Here is a 23,667-nt window from a genome sequence, read left to right on the forward strand (position 1 = left end):
AGTCTTATAATGAAACAATGTTTTGTTCTGTTCAGATGGATTTTCATGAGTTTTAATTCACTCCATTTGCTTTTTGTGCTATCACAGGACACAATTTAGAAGACTACAACTACTTCTTCTTCATTTTCTCCCATCAAATATTTATATCCATTGGTCATATTCCCTGGAGCTTTCTATTCTTCAGGCTGAACAGTCTAGGGATTTGCAACCTCCATAAATAAAAACAAATACATAATACAAAAGAAGCAGAGAATTTAAATTTTTTGAATATTTAAAGCTCTTAATACTTCAATAGCCTTCAATGCATTGATAAAAGTATTGTGGATTTTGGGATCCTACTGAGCACGCTGCAGGTTCATACTCGAAGAAAGAGGTTTTAGATTTTAGAAGAACAAACTTCAGCTGTGGGAAGGATTCCATGGGAACTTTCCATGGAGAATTAAAGAGCCAGTGCATGCTGAGAGGTTTTCAAGAATATGCTCCTGGAATCACAGAAATAGTTCATCCCATTGAGAGGTAAGGGAAGTAGCCAGAGCAAGTGATCACTTCTGAGCCTGCTCAAAACCAAAAGAGAGGTGCACCAGAGATGGAAATACCCATTGAGAGCTTCAAGAGCATTGCCAGGGCATGCAGAGATGGGGTTAGAAAAGTAAAAGCTGAGCTTGAGCTTGAGGCATTGACCATCTCCCTAGGGAGCTTGTTCCAGCATTTGATCACCCTCTTGTTAAAGAAATGTTTCCCCATGTCCATGGTAAAATGCCTCTGGTGCAGCTTTGAACCATTCCCATGTGTCCTGTCATGACATTCCAGGGAGAAGAGATGAGCATCTCCACATAACCTCCTCAGGAAGCTGCAGAGAGCAATGAGATCCCCCTCAGCCTTCTTCTGTCCAAATTAGGCAAACCCAGAGTTCTCAGCCACTCCCTTTGTTCCCTTGCACCAGCTTTGTTGTCTTTGCTGCTCTAGATGCATTCAAGGATGTAATGACCTATGAAATTCTGCTTCTCTGAGCACATGAAATTCAATACAGCTATGGGGTTTCCTTGAGCAGAGCTCTATCAATCTGACCCAAGACACTAATCAACTAACCAAAATCATAGCTCTAACTATGCCAGCAATATTTTTTTGGACTGTATTGGATTTTAATTTTTTCCATTATGTTCAAAAAGTTTTTTGATTTCTCCTTTTGGACAGTATAATTACAATTACCCTTAAACTGCATTGTGAATTTTTTGTCTTTCTGCTTGGCTTATTTATTTAGTTACTTAAAGTGTTCATTTTCCCTTTGTTAGAGACAATGGTTTCCAGGTACAAACATCATTTAAAAACCAATGGATGAATGAAACATAGATATCTTGAGCACTACATATAGATTGCTCTAATGGTATTTGAAAGATGGGGTATTTTGAGGCATGAAAAGTGAGAACTTTTATATAATTGAAGGAAACAAGTCTTAAAATTTTCCATTAAACACTTAAACCTGACCATTTATTTCATTAATTGTTATAGTTCAAAGTTGAAGACTATTTACGAGCTCCAGACTAAAAAATTATGATTCTTTAAAGAACTTTAAAAGCTGCTTAGAATATTAAAATACGTTAATGTATTTTTATACAAATTCAAACAATCCATATTATAAGTTATAATGTCTATTATTAAGTTGTAATGTCTATAATTTAGAACAGGTTGCTCTCATTTTTTTCTGAATATGTGACCTTTTTCAACTTCAAGAGATCACATCCTATAAACCATATATACCCCATTTAATTAGATAAATCTGGCTTTTGAACATATTGTACCTCAGTCATGGCTGTTAAGCACAGGCAGGTCAAAAGGTACTGTTCTGGAAGATGTAACTAAAAATCAATATTCAAGTAATGACTGCAAGAAAATATATTTAAAAGGGATTGATTTAACTTTTTCTTTTTCATTGTCTTATCGGAGTATGCAAGTTATTTTTACTTAGCTAGGAAAGGCAATATCCAAGCTCATAAAATATGTATGGAGCCATCCTCAGATGACAAGGTAAGGGGGCTGGAAACTCATTGAGAAAGTCTGTCTCCTGGATGTCTCTTCGTGTGGCAGGATGGTGGAGCCCACGCGCTGCTCACTCAGGGCTCTGCTGTGAGTCATCACTGACAGAAGGAATATTCCTGCAGCTTCTTGCCCTCGCAAGCTTTCATTTTATGATTATTCTTTATCAGTTTTTGTGTTGATTCTTTAAGGGTGACAGACGCTGGCCTCACAAGTTTTAGAGGGAAAGAAAAAACTTCATTAAGTTGTGCCTTCATTAGCAACTTGACTCAGAGCAGCAGCTTGGTTTTGAAGCCTTGAGAGTCTATATTTACTTGGGGACAGGGCTGAGTCGTCAGGGTGGTTTTAATGCCAAAGAGCTAAATTCTCTCCATGGGGAACTACACTGGGAGTTGTGCACCAAAAGACTCTGAGACAGTGTGACTCATGCTCCCCCAAGACCCTCTGAAGTGAGCAGCAGACAGCTCTTGATCGATCTTCTGAGCTCACAATCTGGAATATTTCTAAAGCAATATAGAAGAACAGAGGCTGTGAAAGTCTTTCTGCTTGCCCTCTGCTGCCAGACTTCAGCTCATTCTTCTGACTCTCTTGCTCCACTCTCAATCATCTCTCACCCTTTTCCAAGATGTTATTTCTGCTTTTATCGGAATCATTATTTTGCTGTCTCTCCCCTGATCTCACTGAACATCTTAATGTTCAGATGAACTTTTAATAACATTTAAAAAGATCAGATTTTTTCTGTATGTTTCTGCCATGTTGACACTATTCACTTCATCATTCAGAAAATTCTAGGCAAAGGAGCCTTTGGCAGTATCAGGGGTTGTTAACCTCTGGATGTGAAAGATGACTGTTGCCAGGTACACAGCACAGAACTCAGTCCAATGATGGCAGCATCCTTGAAGTCATGCTTTGAAGGTACACACTTGCTCCTTGAGCACTTGAGAGGTCTTTGGCTGGAGGAATAACTCTCCCTCACACTCCTGGAGTGACTTGCCAGGGCTGGAAAACATGAGAAACCTGAGGAGTGTGCAGCCCTGTCTCTGCAGATGCCTGCAGAGCTGCATCTTACAACCATTCCTGCAAGGTTTGTGCCAGCAGCACTCTTTCTGTTTCCTATTTTGTTACACAAAATCATGATCAACCATTTAGAGATAAACATAGACAGGACTAAAGTTCTTGTACAGGCATCACATATACAGAAATATACACATACTCATGTAAGAATGAACAGGACAAATGACCCAATTCTTCTCTGTCTTGCGGCTGATGAGATTCAAGCTCACAAGGAGATTTTATTTGAGCCTTTCTGGTATCTGTCTGAAACATATAGTCCCTTCAGTGTCCAGTCCCTACAGCCCTAAACCCTAAAACTCCAGCTAGACCAACCTGAAGCTTGTTAGTGTCACACACCCACATACCCACACACAAAAGGTGTCTCCAGTAACTGGTCCACAAATCTTGTCCTACTCTCTCAACTAGCTGAAAACATCACAAATATCAGACACAGAAGGATGAGAACAATAACACTGGCAAATAAAGTTTATCAGGTGCAGGATTTGACCAGAAAATTGTTCTGCTCAGTGTCTGTCAGATGGTCCTGTAAAAAATCCAACCAAAAAAAGAGAGGAGTTAATTGGGGAGCTGGTAGCAGAACAGTGAGTACCCTGCAGGTTGACAGGACTTTGAGTGTCAGGAAAGCAGACTGACAAAGGCACAGGATGCTCTGTAGAGGTGGTGGGAGCTGCTAAAATGCTTTGTGGAGACCCTCTGGCTCTTTATTGCTGCAAAAATGTGCTCCCAGACAGCAGCTGGTGAGCCAGATGTTGGAGGAAAAAGTAACTCAGATGATGAAAGGGTTGATTTCTGCAACTCCAGGGTCTAATCAGCTAGCCCTCTTCTGCTTGCTTCTTCCATAACCTTTATCGATTTCTCCCCGTCTTGAGCTGCAGCTGCTATTCTCAAAGTTCCCATGAACCTTCCTTCCCATTCTCCTACTTCCTGGGAGCTCTTCAGTGAGCAAAAAGCAAATATGTTGTTCCCACTTTCTTCTCCCCTTCCTCATGAGCTGAATGTAGAATCACATTCCCTGCCTTCTCCAAGGCTAACTACCCTCATCAAGGTGCAAGAGCAGTATGCACAGTACAGGAGAAGGGTGTTCCCAAAGGGTTTGTAGGCAAAGCCATCAGCTATTGTACAGGAAAGGTCAAAGGGAGCTTTGGAACACTAAGAAGACATGATAAAAAAAATCACACCTGCCTTTAAAGGACTTTGGTGTGAGGCGGAAAGCAGGCCTTACTTCTTCATTCCCACTCTTTTTTCTTTTATCCTTGGGAAGCTATGCTTTTTCATTTTTTCATTGCAGTTACTACTTCACACAAGAAAAACCATTGACATTTTAGAATATTCCTTCTGACACACTCAGTTCATTCCTAGGTATATATTAATAATCTTCAATAACCAAGGAACAGAGATTATTCTTGTTTCAAAAACCACACTTTTGTGTGATCCACGTTCTCACAGAGGTGTTGGAGGTCTATCAGCTGGAAATGGTTGAATGTGGATCAAGGGGCTCTCCACAGTGCTTGCAGTGTTTTCACAGGAACAAGGGATTAACTTGAAATCAGTGTTGGGGCATGCTGTCTGGTAACATGCTTTCCATCATTTTGGGGACAAAGGGCACTGCTGGAATAAATGTGGCCATGTGTGAATAGTCTTACCAATGTGGGACTGGGCATGCAGGAATACACATCTACCAGGTTATCCACAAACATCTTCCCATTGAATCAGTCTGTTTCTTCCTAAGAGGAAATACTGCTGTTCCCTATTATTTTTAATAAAGTTTTTAGTAAAGTGAAAGAGCTGATACTTCTGGATCTCTCTTAGAGAAATGAGCTGCTCCAAATAAGGTGGTTCTGTTTCCTTTGTGATGATTTTGCTTCAGTCACTAAAAAAGGCCAGGAACCTCTCCAACATTGTGCACGAGTTTGAAGAAATCCTTTTTCAACCAGATAAGAGTTTCTAAGCATCTACTCTGTAAGTGAAGAAAGGAAAATTGTATTCTATATTGATATTAAGTGACTCTACATTCAACTGCATCTGAAGTAAAATCATGGATAACTGGCAAAGTACTGAGAGGGGGATAAACATTGTTTATATCTTCATGTTTATAATTAAATGATCAGAACCTTATGTATTAGCAATTTATGTCACATTAATAAGAGTATAAGCCTCATTCATATAGAGTAATTAAAAATATCTCATTGATGATAACCAAGGACTTATTCAGGGTCTGCAACATGCAGCAGTTTTTCAATGACTTTTTTGCCTTTAGAAGTTTTTTTCCATCCATTATTCTTGTTCAGCTTTTTCCTCAGATCTGAAAAAACCTTACAATTTTTAACCTTGTAGTTAAAGGAACCTAAAAGCAATGGTTGCCTCTTATGTAAACTAGGTTAACAGTACAGTGTTTCTATGTTTTAATAAAGGAGTGAACTGGATCCATTCAATCCTTGTGTCTGAGGAGCCAAGATTATGTTCAATTTTAAAATGCAGAAATAATGTGGTTTTGTCATGTAAAAAAGCCACATTTCCCTCTCCTATTGAGCCATCTTGTGGTTAATAACTGTAACGTACTTTCGAATACACAACTAACATGATGGGAAAGTGTTATTCCAGTATTATTCCAATGTTACATTAATGAGAGTTTTTTTCTTATATTCTTGGATGTTTAAAAAAGGTTTCTTGGAGAGTAAAAGAGACATCCTATAGTATAATTCATGTAAATATAAAATTATGTGTAAAATATGGAGAGGAAATTATTATTCCTTAATTTAAAATAGGCTGCTATCAGTATTAATAAAGAAGCTAGTGTAGCAAATGGTAAACGAGCCCACACATGTTTTCCATAAAGAAAACGTATGTAAATAAACCAGTATTTTTCTAGGCATGACACCTAAAGCTGGAGTGTCCTGAAGTTATATGGACTCTCATAAACAGAGTTCTGGAAACAGATTTTAATATAAATATTAACACATTTCTCATGTACTTTAGTTATTAAGACCACAATGATGTTCAGATCCACTATTTTTTCAGTAGACTTTTCTGCTATGTAGAGAGAAAAAAAGATCAATTTCGGTGTGATGTGGTATAAGAGGTAAATAAGAGGTAAATCACAGAATAGTTTGGGCTGGAAAGAGCCTTAAAACTCATCTAGTCTACTCTCCCTGCCTTGGGCAAGGACACCTCCCACCAGTCCAGGTAAACAATAGAAGAGACTTCTTTCTTGCACTGCATGTATGCTGTATAATACATGCACACAAAAGAGAAAGTGACAAGTGAATGCAGCTGTATTACATTACTAATGGGGATTCAGTGAAAGAACATTGTGGGGAACAGTAAAACCATGGAAAAATTTCCATTCAAAAAGAGGCAGGTCATGCTGTGGAACATCTTAGAGCAAAAGTGGGTAATTCAGTTATTAGTCAGAACTGAATGAGTCTCATTTCTTATACTAGTGACTGTTTAATGGTTAAGCTCCATGTAACTCCATGCATTGTGAGGCAGTTCTTTTACAGATTTTGTAAGCCTTTGACAACATTTGAAACTCATGCGATATCTGCCATAAAATGGATCAGTGGCAATCCTCTGAGGGGAAGAACAGAGCAGTGAATAGATTCTCTAGGAGCTGTCTGGAACAGCAGAACTGAAAAAGAGACATTTAAAACATTTCATCCTTTATTCTCAACCAAGAGAACTCAACTGAAAGACAGGTCACCATAAGGTAATCCCAATACTGACAGCAGTTTGTTTGGAATTCTTGACAATTTATGATTTCTTGCTTAATTTTGTCAAGGGTTGCTGACTAGGTAGCTATTGAATACATTCAATATCCAAGATAAAAAATTAATATACATGTATAATATTTAGAAAGGAAAAAAATCTGGGTTCATCTTGACAAATTAGTGATAATTTACTGAGAGAATGAATTCACTGAATTTAAACTTCAGCTTATGTAGGTTGAAGGTGTTCTGATTGTAAAACGTGGTAGGAAATCTGTGACTACTACTACTAGTAAAGAGCCCTGATAAAATACTCAGCATTAAAGGCAAGCAAATCAACACAAACTGAGTCACTACCACATGAGTGTGTCTGTGTGTGTTCACAGAGGTGTTCATGGGTGTGTGAGGCTTCACAAGCACTAACAAAATGTTTGTTGCATTGACCAAGAAGATGGACGCGTTTTTTTACAGTGGCGACCAGACTGAGTCAATCTGAACCCCAAAAGTGAGATTTATTATTGGATGCATTGTGTGTATGGCAGATCACTAGCCGTATTGCTATTAATATTATAAGGATCTGGGAGTGTTTAGTCTGGAGAAGAGGAAACTCATGGGACACCTAATTCTTCTTTACAACTGCCTTGAAGGAGGATGTAGCCAGGTGTGGATGGCCTGTTCTACCATGTCTCAAGTGAAAGCATAAGAAGAAATGACCTTAAGCTGAACCAGGAGATGTTCAGATTGGATATTACTTGTCAGGGGAGAAAACAGCTTCATCTTTTACAGTTATTTGTGTTTCTTTAGTGTGTTTTATAGGTATAGAAAGCAATTAATTTAATTTAAAAAAGAAAAGTTGGAAATGAGAATGATTTACAGCTTTCTTTCGTGATTACAAAAGGATTTAGAAAACAGATTCTAAGGATATGTTAAAAGTTGACATTGAATGACTGGTTTTGATAGGTGTGTATTTGCATACAGCTGGAATACTGTATGTATGAAATACTATGTGCTAATGGAGAATTAGTTGCATTCTCCTGTGTTAGGAAAATACCCAAATACTCTGCTATCATTTCACATTTATCTGTCCTTTGCAGATTAAAATAATCTGCTAAAAAGTGAGGGTGAAGGAAAGAAAGACTCAGAAACAGGGTAAAAGATAACCTCTTCCCCCCTTTTAACAAATGCACAGTTCTGCAGATCATACTTGACAAAAGACGTAAGAGGACACTTGTGACTCCAGTGAAATGAAGGGAGAGCACTTAAAATGACACAAATGGTTCAGGACGTATTTCCTTAAAATTACCTAATAAAACATATGAAGAAAATCCTCACTTCATGAAAATTTATAGAAAATTTTAGCAATGTTTTACTGCAGATGTAAAACTGATTCAGTACAAATTAAATTGACTACGAGAAAAAAAAAGAACAGTGAAATCTACAGAGGTTTAAGATCAATATATTAATAAAAAACGGCAGGGTTTGAAAAAGAATGATCACTTTCCTTAAGAATATGTCTGTAGCCGGGCAGAAAGTGTTTTTGTTTCATTATTGCCTGTTAGAGGGTTCAATAATCAATTTGGTAATGGATGGAGCAGTGCTGGCGCTCCGGGAGCGGCGCAGGTGCGGGAGCGGCCCGCAGGGGGCGCGCAGGCTCCGGAGAAGGGGCGGCGGAGCGGCCGCTCAAAGGACAAGAGAAACCACACAACGACCCCACAGCAACCCCTCCTGCCCCAGAAAACCCCTCCTCACCCCAGGCTCCAAGAACATTTATGTAGTTTCCTTTTTTTTTTTTTTTTTTTTTTTTTTTTAATGACTTTTGGGCATTCCACATAGACAAGCCCAAGGTGCTGCTAGAAAACTTTAACAATGCTCTATTCCAAGTAAGCTCAAGAAATTTGCAGCTTAATTTGCAGCCTCCTGAAAAAACAAACAAACAAACAAAACCAAAAAAACCCACCAAAAAACAAAAAACAAAAAAACCCCACTAAACACCCCCCCCCCAAAAAAAAACCCCACAAAAAACAAAACAAAAAAAACAAAACAAAAAACCCAAACAATAAACCACCCAACCTGAGCTCTAAAACTAGCTTGGGATGAATGCTCAGGAAATTCTTCGGAATTTTTTTATCTTGTAACTACATGGTGCAATATCTATGTCTTGGTTCACTGGTACGACATGAGCATTTTACAACCAAAATGATAAAAGACTAAATTGTGATGTGCATTCAGTGGGATAACTGAAGTAAAACATTTTTCATTCTAAAGCTTCTCATGATATCTCAGCGTAACAGATACCATTTTTTTTTTAATCTTTCTCGAGATCCACCAAATCTGATGAATAAAAATAACTGAAATGAAAATATTATTGTTTATATTAGTACTCCAGATTTGTCATTAAGCAGTGTTTAATAAAACATTTTAATGCCCACCAGTCATTCTGAGTAACCAGAAATTTCTCTCTTAACAGAGTCCGAAAGGACTGATCATTGCTGCGTTACAATGTAACATTCTCATAGGAAGACTGCAGAAGTACAAAGTTGAGTACCACAGGTTTATTCTTTTTCAGAGAATACAATTGGGATTTTATATTTACACTATACAAACCCGAATTGTACCGAATTAGGCTAGGGTTCTCATGAGAATACATTCTCTTACAAGATTTGTAGCACAGCAGACTTTTCTAGTAAAAACTCAATTAATATTTAAAAACAAACAAACAAACCCAAACCACAAAATTGAAGCATCTCCTGTGGGACTTGACTAAAGCAAGAATTAATGTCTCAGTAAACTGAAAAGCTGCTAAAAGCTACAACCATTTGGAAGCCCAAAAAGGTTTTTGATATAGGTCTAAGAGAGGAGTAACTATGGAAATAGAGCCTGAGACATGCACAATCCCTTCCTCCAAGAAAGTTCATGGAGATGGATAGCACAGTGTCTGCCTCTTAGTCACTGTTAGTCATCCTCTTAGTCACTCTTTCCCTTTTATTAATAAAGAAAATGATGTGTCCTGGAACAATTTGAGAGCTGTAAGGAATTTCATCATTCTTTTGGTCTCAGGAACAGAACCTCTCACATCTCTCTTGGGTGAGAGGAAAGGGAACTGATGCCTCAGAGTAGCTGCAGTGTTTTCTAAAACTTCAAGCTTTAAAGTCCTACAGCATTTGACTGGGCTAGCAGAACTGAGGCCCCTATGAAACCACACACCTTCACACTGTGGGGAGGCTGAAAGAAAAGCAGCATCACATTTCTTTCTGGAAGCATCAACTGTGAATTGGAGGTAAGTCCATGGAGGACTTACACCCCACAGGGGCAAAAATCCTTGAAAACAAGCTTTCTTTCTGGTGTAAATGAAACAAATATTCTTGTCATCAAGTGTGCAGATGTTGTAAGGAGTATTCTGAAATATCCCGCATATTAACTATGCCAGTCTTTGATTATCAAATCTTGCCCTATAAAACCTGTTCACTTTATTCTATGAGACAACTATAAATCCAGAGAGCATTTAGTAAGAGTCATTCTTTTTTAATGACCATTGTCAGATTATTCTTTCAAGATTTCTTCTCTTTTTTTCTGTCTCTCTTTAAACTGTTTTAGGGTTTTAACTTTGTCACAAAGTAATAAAAAAAACCCAAGAAAAACTTATTTTCTTGTTTGAAGAATAATAATCTTTTACTGTACAAGAGCATTCAAATAACTTGGGAAGGTTCATGAAATTTTGTACTAAAAACTCTAGAATTTAAACCCTATTTTTCATAACATTAATTGTACTAATTAGAATAGGATCTAATTATTTTAATATAGATTTCCCATACTACGTTCATCATATGCTTCTCTGTGAGGACATTGAGTCCAAGACTAAGTCAACACGGCAGTAAAATGAGAAAGCCAAGGAAACTTCAAATGTTTCCATACTTCAAGGTTCGAAAAAGACCCATATTATTAGCTGAACTTATTCTAGAAACCAAGTGTTCTGCTCAACACACACACACATGGACTTAAAATTACCCAGTTTTCTTAGTAAATGAACAAAGAAATAAGAAGTAACTGCTTTCTTTCTTTAAGGAAGATTGAAAAAATGAAGAAAGAGTATATATTTACAAAATCTACTGCCAGCTGGATTTGCTTAGAATTCTTTGCCTCAGATTCACTGGTTCAGGTGGAGATATATCTTAAATTGTGCCTGAAGACAATAAGTAAAGAATTATTTATAGAACTTTTATGACTTTGTCTTTTTATTTTTTCCTCTTTCCAAGTAAGAGGGGAAGAAAATTGTATGAACATTTTCATCTAATATGTCTGGAGGAGAATTTTTCTGCCAGAGATGGGAAATGTTCTCAAACATGCCTGTTTTGGAGTGGGAGCTGAAAACTGTTCCACAGCTCCCTGTCTTTATAATGAAGTAAACAGTTCCAGGGAACATGCCATGCAAGATTTTATTACCAGTCATTGCCATTCCTTCCCACCAGAACCCTTACATTCCCTACTTAAGGTAGCTGAATGTTTATTAGACAAAAAGGTCTCCAGAAACAGCTGACTGGAGCACTTGGAAATTAAGAAAACATGTTTAAATCAAGCAGCAAGAGACTTAGAAGTAAATGCCACAAATGTCTCATATAAGTGATTGTTCCGTGGGGCTCCTGTGCTAATCATGTTCATAAACCATCCAGCCTGGAAACTCCTGGCCTTGGCTGCGTTTGCTGCAACATCTGGGTTACCCTGATCACTCCTACAAGGTCAAACCTCGTGGACAACACCCAAGTTGAAAACAGTGAGGGTGAAAACCCTGTTTGGGCTCAGGTGCCAACCAGCAAAGTCTGAGAAGTTGTCTTTAGCAACTTTATCAGTCGAAACACTGACATCTTTGGTTTTAGGGACAGATATAAGTATAGGTTTCAAAGATCAGTGTTTAAGAGTGGTGATTGAGGTCATCCCATGCAGTGCTGAGATTTGGAAGTCCTTGGGTGGCTCTAGTCATAACTGGTCATCTGAGATTTGCAAATTTTTCCTAAATCTGATATTTATTTTTCCAAACATATGCAATCTAGCTTGTTACAGTAATTAATGAAGTTACTCCTTTTAATTATGTTAGAATCCCACTTCACAGCAATAAAATGCAGTTGATTCCCCACATAACTGGTGTGCATTTCATTGCATAATGTGGACTCTGAGACACCTCTACACCTGCTCTTTTACCCAGACTTTCACTCTTTTCATTTTCTTCTACCTTCTACCTCCACATCTAACAAAGCACACAACCAACAACGAGAGCTAGATTTTCCCCATATATGAACACCTTTCTCTTCCAAATAATTATGTAAGATTCATGTTAGAGGTGATGGGGACTGGTGTGAATTGTAGCCTCAAAGCTGAACGCTTATATTCAAAAGCTCAATTTCAGCATTTTCTTTTGCTTTGCCCCAGCTGGTTGTAAAGGATTTTCTTAGGATATTGCACTGCTTGGAACTCAGACTCTTTTCCTCAGACCAGGTTTATTAAATCAAACTGCATTTACTCATTTGTAATTCTATCCCTTTAATCTTCAAAAAATATTTCTCTGAGGCTTTCCTTTGATATCTATCAAAAGGTGTGGTCTATTCTGCTTAAAAAATGGAACGGTGAAATGGATGGTAAGAGCAGGAAGACATAACCATTGTCACTCTATTTTAAGATGAGGGCAGACCTTTCTGGTTATTAAGTCAGGGTGAAAGAATAGCTGTTAGAGAGTTTAAATTAAAAAAAATCTACTTGAATGAATTCTGGGGAAGATAAGAGAAGTACATATGATATATTCCATTATAAACCTTGTAATAACTTCAAATTGATTAGTGTTTGAAGACTGATGGATAACTACAAAGCATTACTATTATAAAGCAAAGTGCAATTTTTGATATCATGCAACTACTTCAAGATCTCTAATTTTTTCCTTTTTTACAATATTCATAGCAGAAATAAAGAGATATCTGTCATTCATGAGAAATGAGTCTAGTTCTGAAAATTATATTGTTAGTCATATCAAGTTTTAATAGAAAAAGTGAAATAATGATTTGGAAATAGGGGGAACCAGGAACAGAAGAAATGGTTCAGACAAGCAAGCACAGGAGGTCTCTATCTGCTTGGAATCTCAATTACAGTAGGTCATTCAAAGGGACTTCAGCTGCAAATATGAAACTTAAGATGAATATATTCAATGATATACGGGAGAAAAAGCCCATATAGGTAAACCCCAATTTAGTAATGAATTCCTTTGCAGACTATTCCTCCTCACAATTTCCCTACCTGGTGTGTAAGAATTTAAAGGGCAGTGGTTAGAAACTGGGCCATAGAAAATGGTTACTGGCTTTAAAGAATAAGGCAGAGCCTCAGAAAACACATGTGATCTCAAGTTATCTTTTGCCAAGCAGTGAATAAAATATTACATTAGAATAATACAATTTTAGATCCAATTTTGAACTCAAGGCAATTCCATTCAGAAGAACATTCTTTCTGTGATTACAGTGTTTTAACAAAGCCATCACAATTTAGGACAGTAATTGAACTATTTCATTAGAATCCAATGTCATAAATATGGCCAGCTTCTTTCTACTTCTTATTTTTTCAAAAAAATGAATTTCTAAATAATTAAGTTACCTTTCCTGTGTTGAATTTTCAGATTGGAAAACCTTATCTTCTATTAGGCTTCTATCCAGCTTCAGGTAGGTACAAGGATGGTCAGATTGAGAGATAGATAAGGACAGGTCTCTGACAGACAGTGTGATTAAAGCAAACATGACAAGGTTTCTTGAGAATCAAAATGTAACTGGGTGATGCACTGTACCTGTTGAAATGATGTAAGGATGCATGGTGACAACACAGATGCTGTGGTCACTGGATATTACAAAAACATCCTCCCCCATGCAGACTTCATACAAAGTCTTCCTTTCTCTGACAGCCTAGTTAGGAAAAAGTGCTGGGAAGATCATTGATTTCATTTAAATTTATGCTTCCTGGCAGGAAATGAAGAAATTCATTTAAGAAGAAAAGTAAATTACTAAAATGATTTCTGCACGGTATTTTTGTAAAGCTCTCAGTAACAAACGACCTGGACTTGACAGATTTCCGATGGAGATGCAACAACATGGATGTTGGACAGAAAATAAATTGGCTGACCCGTGACTGGTTACCATTGATAACCACTGATACCATTTTAGGTGGCATATGACACAACCAGGAGGGTTTCCATGTTTCAGATGAGACAATGAAGGATGAATGTACTCTACTTTTGTGGTTTGAAAAAGAGCATTGAGCATATCATATTGGGTGGAGAGACCAAAGAGCTGTTTCAAATTTTCTTGTTTTCTATATTGCATTCAGTTAACAGAGAAGAATAGTTCCAAAATCTAAACTTATGGAACATAAGCTCCTAGTAGATAGATTGCAATATTTTTCTGTCATTTGCAGAGGACTTGTTTATTTCAAAAGCAAAGAGAACCAAATTCCAAATGAACTGCTAGCTCTTTGGAAAATGCTATCCAACACCTCCAGGAATTTGTAGTGATGTGTGGTATAGAAGGCAGTTTATCCCAAAGCAGTAATGACAGCATTTGTACAGCTCATTGTACACATGCACTGCATATTTTACACATGGGCTATAGTGCTACTATCAATTCCAAACATTATATTCAGAGTTTTTGAAAACTTGATGGAATAAGTTATTATTCTAAGCAGTAAAATTTTCATGGGGAGTTATGAATGTAGAAGCTAAAATTCTGTTACAGATGACTTAGCTATACACTAGTTGGATAAAAATCAACAAACTTCTCAGGATATGTTGTGAATGAAGAAAGAAATTATTTCTCAGCAGAAATTGATCTTGACAGATGCCATAATAAGCAGGTAACATTAAAAACTGATGAATAATTTAAATGGCAATCTAGACTACATCTAAATAGATTTGAAAATAGAAAATTTATATAGAAAATGTACAGTTTATTTAATTTTTCATCACATATTTTCAAAAATAACAATAACAGTCCTAACACGACCTTAGCAGAAATAAAAAATTGCTTATGGGAAAAATTGTAATTCACTCATTAATTCTGAAGCCTTGCTGTAATAAATTGAATTATATAACAGACATCAGAGCAGTCTTGCATGATTTATTTTCTTGAAGTGTGATGCAATCTAGCTTTTTAAGTGTTTCTGATTATGAAAGAAGAAGTTTAAGGGAGTATAAAGATTTTATATTGGCATAGAGCAAGAGTGTCTCTGCTCCAGGAGTCTCCTTTGAACAGACACCACCCAGAAACTTCAGTGGGAACAGTAACCTTGACATAATGCATAGAATTTTCTGAATCTGTATCATGAAAATAAATTTTTGCTTGATTCTAAATGATGATCACTTTATTTCCCAAGGTATTAGGATTGATTGATGTTTTGCATTGTTTGGTCTTACTTGAAGCCTAATTGAAGAGAGAAGACAAATTTATCCTTAATGCTGTTTATATTTTCGTCTTAATTACTACAATATCATTGTAAAGTTACTTCCTGAATATGAATGCATTGCTCTGCCTTGCAATTGATCTAAATGGATCTGAAGTCAAGATTTGAAACTTTTAATAAGATTCAATACACCTCTAGAGTAAAGGCAAAATTATACAGCAAGTAATATTAGCACCAATGGACATTACATTTTATGTTTTATTTAAACAGCACCTTTGATCTAAAGCAAAAGGAAATGGTAAATGGGGGGCAAACAGAGAAGGAGAAGTGGTAAACAAACAAGGAAGTAGGAACAAATTATGAAGTGCTTACACAGAAAGGGATCAAAGAAGAACCATCAGGTGGTCATTAAAGTCTATGCTAAACAGTGCTAAAACAATTTAGAGAGAAAGACAAAATAAAAGTGCAGGATGAAGTTAGGAGAATCAACTGGAAAACATCTTCCTTGGGAAAAGATCTCTTTGTGGAGAACAGCACTACTCAGAACATAAAAATGTTTAATTTGTTCCCAAAATTCATTAAATAATTTCATTTCCTTCAGCAATGCCTTTGGTTAGTAAAAGGCAAATCTTATGTTGTCAGAGAAAAATAATTCTCTTCTTTGGGAGGAATATTTGTAAACTGAATGTTTGCATCTTAAACACTGTGTTTGCATGAAGATATGAGCATTAAATGCTGACAAGACAAGAAAAATACTGAATTTCTTAGGATATTAGAGTAAAAGAATCTGCCATTCTCCATTACTTTGCCTGCAAGTTATCAGCTGCAACTATCAGGGAGAAGTTGTCAATCAACTCTATTGCAAGGATGAAAGAGTAGATGGTACAGTTTAATTTTATTATGGAAATTGATTTGCATCTTTTATATGTCTTGATTGAAAACTTTCCAGGTAATGGCATTGAAGAATACTCATAAAACTGCCATGACTGTGGTAATAACTATTATTATGATCGAATTTAATAATAAAAAACCTGCCTGCAAGATGGGCAATATGAATAATTCATGTACACTGTTGCTTAAAATGTGATAGAGAGAAAAAGACTTGTAGGAAAATCCTTAATGTATCCAGACAGGGATGATAATTGGTTTTTGCAACTAAATGAGTACTTCATGTACAAGACAGCACTAACAAGGCAGGAGAAGAAATTTACACATTGGGGAGACAATTTCATTTATCTGGTTACAGCAGGATAAGTGGAATAAATGTTTTTCCTTAAAGGAATTGACAGAAAATGCATATCCTGATAATAATTAGTTTTGTTTACAACTAGAGAACAACAGAACAAGAGACACAATAGCATCTTTTCAATATGCAATAACATATGTAGCGTATGCTCATGTAGGCCGTATTTGTGCCATTAATCAACTACCTGCAAGCACTGACCACATCTCTTCCAGTGCTGCCTTTTAGCTCCAAGCATAAAAAGCAAACCAGCATATGGGGAATTGTTTCACAGTTGCACTTTATTTAATTTTGTTTGATTCCTTTTAAGTATACAGTAACAGATAAGCTTCTGTTTCCTGCTTTTATTGCCTACCATCTGGTGGGAAAAGCATGGAACAGCAGAAAAAGTGACAGGTGACTAAGAATATTTTAGTGGAAGGGTCTGAAGTTACAGCAAGTAAGAGCTCATCAGGGATAACAACTTGAGGAACAGAAAGCCATGCAAGAACTCATCTCTTTACTCTTGTCCAAAGGCAATGATCAAGTTTGAGAGTAGTCTACTCATTGTTGATATAAGCTGTATTTCTTATATATCACTTTCTCAAATTATTAAAAACAAACAAAACCGAAGTTTCCGCTTCCAAAATGCATAGGAAAAGCCATTTGCAATAACACACCAAAAGCGGTTAAGTAAACTGACAAAAAACTTGGGAATTGGATTTAGTCAAAATCTCTGTAAACACTTTGGGCTTTACCTATTTCTAATTCTCTCTTACTTGGACCTGAGATCAATCCTCTTAGTTCTGGCTCGCCACCAGGGTCTCTGATCAATGTTGATAAAACAAAATGACAATAAAGAAAGCTTTGAAAGCAACTGTGAGAACAGTGGGAAAACAAAACAAAATTAAACAAAACAAAACTGTATTCTTTTGTTATGACTGTGGCCTGTGCCTCTGTGTGTTTGTTTATGATGGATTACTTTCTATGGAGATTAGATCTAAAGGGAGTTACACTTGAGAAACTACACAATAATTTAGCTAAGAGGCATCTCAGTAAGTACTAAAATATAGTTGCTTATTTAATATATCTCTGATTGCTTTGCCAAGAACTCTTGAAATGATAAACCCCCCAGATCCCCTTTCTCAGCTAAAAAAATCTACCCCATGACATAGTTTACATGGTGGATTGGAAAAAAAGGCCCCCAAAACTACTTACAGAACTATAGTTTGAAGTCTGACTATTCTTGTTCTTCTTGACCATTTCTAAATGTAACCATGGGGAAGAAAATCGCGTGTTTCTGGATCACAAATAGAATCTGAACATTTTGTTGATTCTGCAGTAACACTCTTCTCACCTTTGTTAATTACATTGGAAAAATCAATATCGGAAAATGCCGTGGTGACATATCAAAAGATTATAGGAAATCCTGTTTCAGTTCATTAACACAGTTTCAAGAACTTTTGCTTCTGCATGTTATTGAGTTGTAGTGATATACTGGAAATTTTAGAAATGAAAGCAACATGCTCCTGTAACTTCAGAGGTGAAATAGAACAAGGGAAAACAAGATCCTTGTCTTCTCATTGAGAAAAATAAACAAATAGTCTTTAGTCTCCACAACTGGAACTTTTGAACAGCTATTCATTAGCTTATTGGGGAAGAAAAACAAATAAAGAAATTAGAACCCAAGAAAAACCCTCCCACGCATTACCTGATATGCATTCAAAATAGATCCAATACATTCAACACCGACTAAAGAGAAATCTTATTTATATGAGCCTTAATATTTGGCATTATAGAGAGAAATCAGCAAAAGTGACCATTAAAATGTCATAGTGAAAAAATGTAGATACATTTACCTGATTGAATCATTATGGTGAATAGCAAGAAAATGTGTCTTCTCTGTTCTTTTTTTTAGAAAAATAATAATTCTTGTAGCAAGAAGCTGTTTTTCTGGCTAATACATATTTATTTTTCATACTAAAGTATTGTGGAGGCAGACAAAGTTTCGATGAAACTTGGAAACACAGAATATTCCTTCTGACACCAGCAGTAGTACAGGTGGGTGCTTGAGAACATGTGTGGGAAATGGGTCACATGAAGAGATACAGCTTGTGACATCTTCAAGGTAAGGAATTATACCTGACTATGACAGTGAATGAAATTTCTGTAAATTAGCCATGTCCAAAGGGTGTATAAGATAAGAACCAAATTTGAACAGCTGATTTTGCAGATTTCATAAATATTTCAGAATGAGGTAGGAGACATTTGAGGAAGATAGACATTCTTTGGTCTCTGTACTGACTTTACACAACTTTTTAAGAAAAAACACAGAAATAAGATCCAGAAAAATTACTTGCATAATTTGTGAATCCATGATATATTTCGGATGAACTTTCCCTTGTGCCTACAAGTACATCCATATTCTCCTTTGTGACCTAGACTAACCTCTCCTCTGTCTCCTGACATACATTTTGTAGTAATTTTCCCTTACAGCTCAAATTTGACTTCTGTGAATAATGGGAAAGACGATTCATTGGGAAGGCAAACTGGTTTATGAGCACTATGAGAAAAAAACTTCCAGGTCATGAGGTGTTACTGCCATACCACGGGTTTGCAGGAAGGAAAAGTGATGGGCTGTCACCCTGTCTCTTTTCAAAGGTTTACAGATGAAATTCAGTTCATTGTTCAGTCCTTTGTTCTCAACTTTCAAACTTTTTTTCTTAAGGGCAAGATGTTTTTTACAGAAGAAAGAGACATGGATGTCAGCTCAGATGATATGCTGTATGACAGTTGTTCTTTGGCAACGGGTTAATGGTCTCATTTCATGCCTCTGGATTTTTCCTACAGTTGAAGTTACTCTACACACAGCTTCAGGCTGGGGAAAATAAAAAAAATAAAAGAAATTATTAAGTGAGTCTTTTGTCATTCAGAAATGCTACTTATTTGCAATGAATATGTACTGCAGAATAATACAGAACAGATGAAGGAAGCCAACACAGGAAGAGAGGCTACAGTTTAGTAATTTGCTAATTGATCAAGATGGGATTAAGAGCTGAGAAATAGTCCTTGAGTTTAAAAATGGAATTTTAACTTTTGTCTGCTTGGGGAAGGGGTGGGGAAAAAATAAAGGGCTCAGCAGGAGTGAAAGAATTGTTTGCTTTCTTTCAAAGAGTCCAAAAGATCTTGTTTTTATTCCAGCTGAGATGAAAGTAAAACAAACCATATATAAATTTTCAATGTATCTTATAAAGTTGGTAATACATCAAACAAACTTTTAACTCTGAGATTGACAGAAAAAAAAAATAAAAAGCAAAGCAAATGAGCATTGCAATACAAAACTCTTGGGTAGGTCATTAGGTAAATGGGATCGAGCCTGAGATCTTTTCATGTCAAGCAGCAATCTGTGCTGTCCAATCTAAAAACTCTTTCCTATGTCAGAGCCCTCAACAGATGAACTCTCTCCTCAATGCCAATAAGAATGTGTTTAAGTTACTCATGGACACAAATAAAACATATGGCTGGTATGCTTTGAAGTGCCAGTGTCTTAGATTTGCTATGTTAATAATATGCTAATAATTTATGCATAAAACAGGTTGCATTGAAGGAAAAATCCAATATTGTCAGTTTCCATGACAACCAGTTTGCTAGCAGATTACACTGTCTCACATCAGATGGTTGCCAAGGTTGTGACCTATTTCTTAGTTTTAATCATTTCATTTGCAGAATTTGGAAATGCTACCCAGAAAACAAATGATAAAACATTGCTCATGATTAAGGATAGTCCTTCAATATAAAAGAATCTTGCATGTTAAATTAAGCACTGGGCTTAGAAACTGAAAAGGAAGCATGAAGTAATAATTCCAGAAGTGAAGGAAGGCATGGACAGTTGTGTGAAGAGCAGTGGGCTGGTGTACAGTATTTTAGGGTGAAATCAGTGGTTATGTACAGCTTATGTCAGTAGCAGGGGCAATTTTCATGATACCAGGTTTCTCAGAGCCCACTCCAACCTGACCCTGAGCAGTTGCAGAAATGGGGCACCCACAACTTCTCCAAGAATCCTGTTCCAGTGACTCACCACTCTCACTGCAAAACCTCATTGCAAAACCTGTAAAGAATATTTTCCTAACATCTACTCTAAACCCAGTATGATACTATCCCACCTTGTCCTGTCACTACATGCCCTTGCAAATAATCTCTCTCCACTTCTGTAATCTCACCTCAGGTTTTCTGGGCTTTCTGGGCTGTGAGCACACATTGCTGGCTCTCATTCACCTCAATCCCCATGCCCTTCTTGGCAGGGCTGCTCTCCATCTGTTCATCCCCTGGCCTGTTCTGGTACTGTGGGTTGCCATGACTCAGGTGCGGAACCTTGTACCTGCTCTTGTTAGATATCATGAGAATCCCATGGGTCTATTCCTTGAGATTTTTCAGGTCCTTATGGATGGATGCCATCTCATCCTCCATGTGTGTCAGCTGCACCACTCAGCTTGGTTTTCATCTGTACACTTGCTGAAGATGCACTTGATCCCTTCATCTGTGTTATTGATAAAGATATTAAATAACACTGGCCCCATACAGACTCCCAAGGGACAACACTTCTCACTGATGTCCATCAGGACTCTGGGCTGCGGATCACTACCCTCTGGATGTGACTGTCCAACCAATTTCTTAACCATCTAACAGTCCAGTCATCAAATCCATCTCTCTAATTGTCAGAAAAGGATGTTGTGGAGGACCATGTCAAAGGCTTTACAGAAGTCCAAGTAAACTATACAGGTAACCCTTCGATTCTCCACTGACGTTATTGTTCCATCACAGAAGGCCACTAGGTTCATTAAATGGTCAAAACTTCCAAAGAGTTTTTTTAAAAAATGAGTGCACAAGAAAGCAAGTATTTTATAGGTAGTGTGCCAGAGTATATAATAAATTAAGTTCTCCTGCAGTTAAATGAAAAGGAGCCCTTTCAAACACCATCATGTGCTAGTGGACTAGATGATGCCATGTGTTCTAGATTCTTCACTAAGCAAAGTTCGCTACAGTTCGAGTAACTCGCTCTGATTAGTAACTTTTTATTTTTTCATGCTTAAGAAAGGTATCAAGTTGTCATTCTTAAATAAATAAAATAGTACTTTCAGGGGAAACAAATGGTCCTCCACTACTTGCTCATTTTGCACTATGTCAGTGTAAAACAATCCAGGAATGCAACAGTTTTGTCACCAGGACTCTTAGCTGACATTTTCTAGTTGGCTGAAGGATTTGTCCTTTATTTTTCTCAGCTATCAGGCTACAAGCTTAGAAGGCAATCACTGTCAATCCTGTTGGTGAGATCAATACCATATGCTCCAGTTCCTGCTACTGAAACCCTACTTTCTATGGCCCATAAGACAAATAATCCTGCTGGTTTAATCAGACTGGTCTGGTCAAGTCAGTTGAGGTAAAATGAAAAAGAGCTCAAGCCATTTTTTTTCAGGTTTGCTGAAATATCTATCAAGTGATACACTTATAACTGCAGCAGACCTGTATAACCTCAATAATCCACTGGAATTTGATTTCAGTTATCACAACATGATTAGTGGAATGCATTAATCATAACTTGAATAAATTATCTCTTTTTACACCAGTATTTTTGGACCTGCTTTGGCATTGTCTTTGGTTTTTTTCTTCCTCCACTCCTGTCTTACAAGTTGTCCTATTATGGTAAAAGATTATCTTGGAATTTGAGGCTCTTCTTTTCAGGTTTGTCATACTAATATTTGTTTTTTGGTAAGAAATGCAGATAGTATGCAAGATGAAACATTGCAAAACCTGTTTCATGATGTTCTTTATTTTCTTTCCATTTGTTATTCTTGAACCTATTTCGTTAATGGCAAAGACATTTATAACCGGCCTTCTTTGGGAGGAGAATTAATTCTAATGGATAAATAGAATAAAGAATGTTTCTGCTTCCTTCCACCCCAGGCTGGTCAGCAAGTCCAAGCAAAAATATTTACAAAGAACCATTTGCATAGATTTGAGTTATTTTCTAGCTGCCTGCTTTATACAGAAATGTAATCTATGTAAATACTGTTCAACCACTTCAGAAAACACTCATTACTGTAGAATATACCCTTTTGCTCATACTAGAACATTCCTCTTAGGATTTTTTGTAGAAAAGAAATGAAGTCTTGTCTTTCTATGGAATCAGGTAAAATCTCATCTGGAGTAAATCCCTCTTTCATTGATATTGAAACTGCTTGCTATTCATTGACCTACTTGAGAGAAGTTAAGCGTGGCATTAGGGATGAGAGAGGAAATAAAAAAATGGGAGGAGGACAAGAGTATGTCTAGCAATATACAAGTACCACAGTAATTTTATTTCTACCTGCCACTTGCTATTTAGTAACATACTGGATAAAATAAGGCGTTCCTAGAGAGGCATAGCTTGTCCTAGGAAGTAGCATCTATGACTTTCTGTCACTCTGTAGAATCATTTCAGCTGCTCACTGTGACTCAGCCCACATAACACTGGGAAAAGGGGCTCTCAGCAGGAGATAGAAGGGAGCAGACAAGTTTAAAAAAAGACAAATATAATACCTAGATCTTTTAGCAGCTGAACACTTGGGATAGTACCTTGGTGACACATGAACACTTGGTATGTGGATCAGAAAAGCTGAAATTTTTTTACCACTTCTCATGGGTAAATGGGGGCTGAAGGCAAGATACTGCTGTTTTTCCTCCTGCTGTTACAAGTACTGACACCTACTTGGCTCTGCAAAAGAGTCAGATTTCTGTGGCCTTTTGTAAGAAGCAGTGCTTTGAAAAACCCTTTCTCAAGTGTCAAGCTAGTTATGGAATGCTGGGAGCCAGCTGGGGCTGGCAGGGTACCCTGAATGTAAAATCTGCACATTAGTTCTTCTCCTTTGATTAGAATTTCCTGAATGCTGTCAGGGAAACCCAAACTCATCCCAGTCTTAATGAACCCAGCCATGAGGCTCCCAATTCCTTAAAACTATGCTCTTCAGCATGCTTTGGTGGATCATTAGTACCTTGATGATTCTTTTTCCCATCCATGTATATTTAACATGGTGGGCCTATTCTCAGAAATTTCTGGGGGTAAGCGTATATGTTACATTTTTATCAGTGTCTAACACCATTATAAAAAAAAAACACCAACAAAAAACCAAACAAACAAACCAACAAAAAATAAGGGAACTCTTGAAATTTACTTGCACC

Source organism: Sylvia atricapilla, chromosome 3 (assembly GCF_009819655.1).
Source record: "Sylvia atricapilla isolate bSylAtr1 chromosome 3, bSylAtr1.pri, whole genome shotgun sequence".
NCBI lineage: Eukaryota > Metazoa > Chordata > Aves > Passeriformes > Sylviidae > Sylvia > Sylvia atricapilla.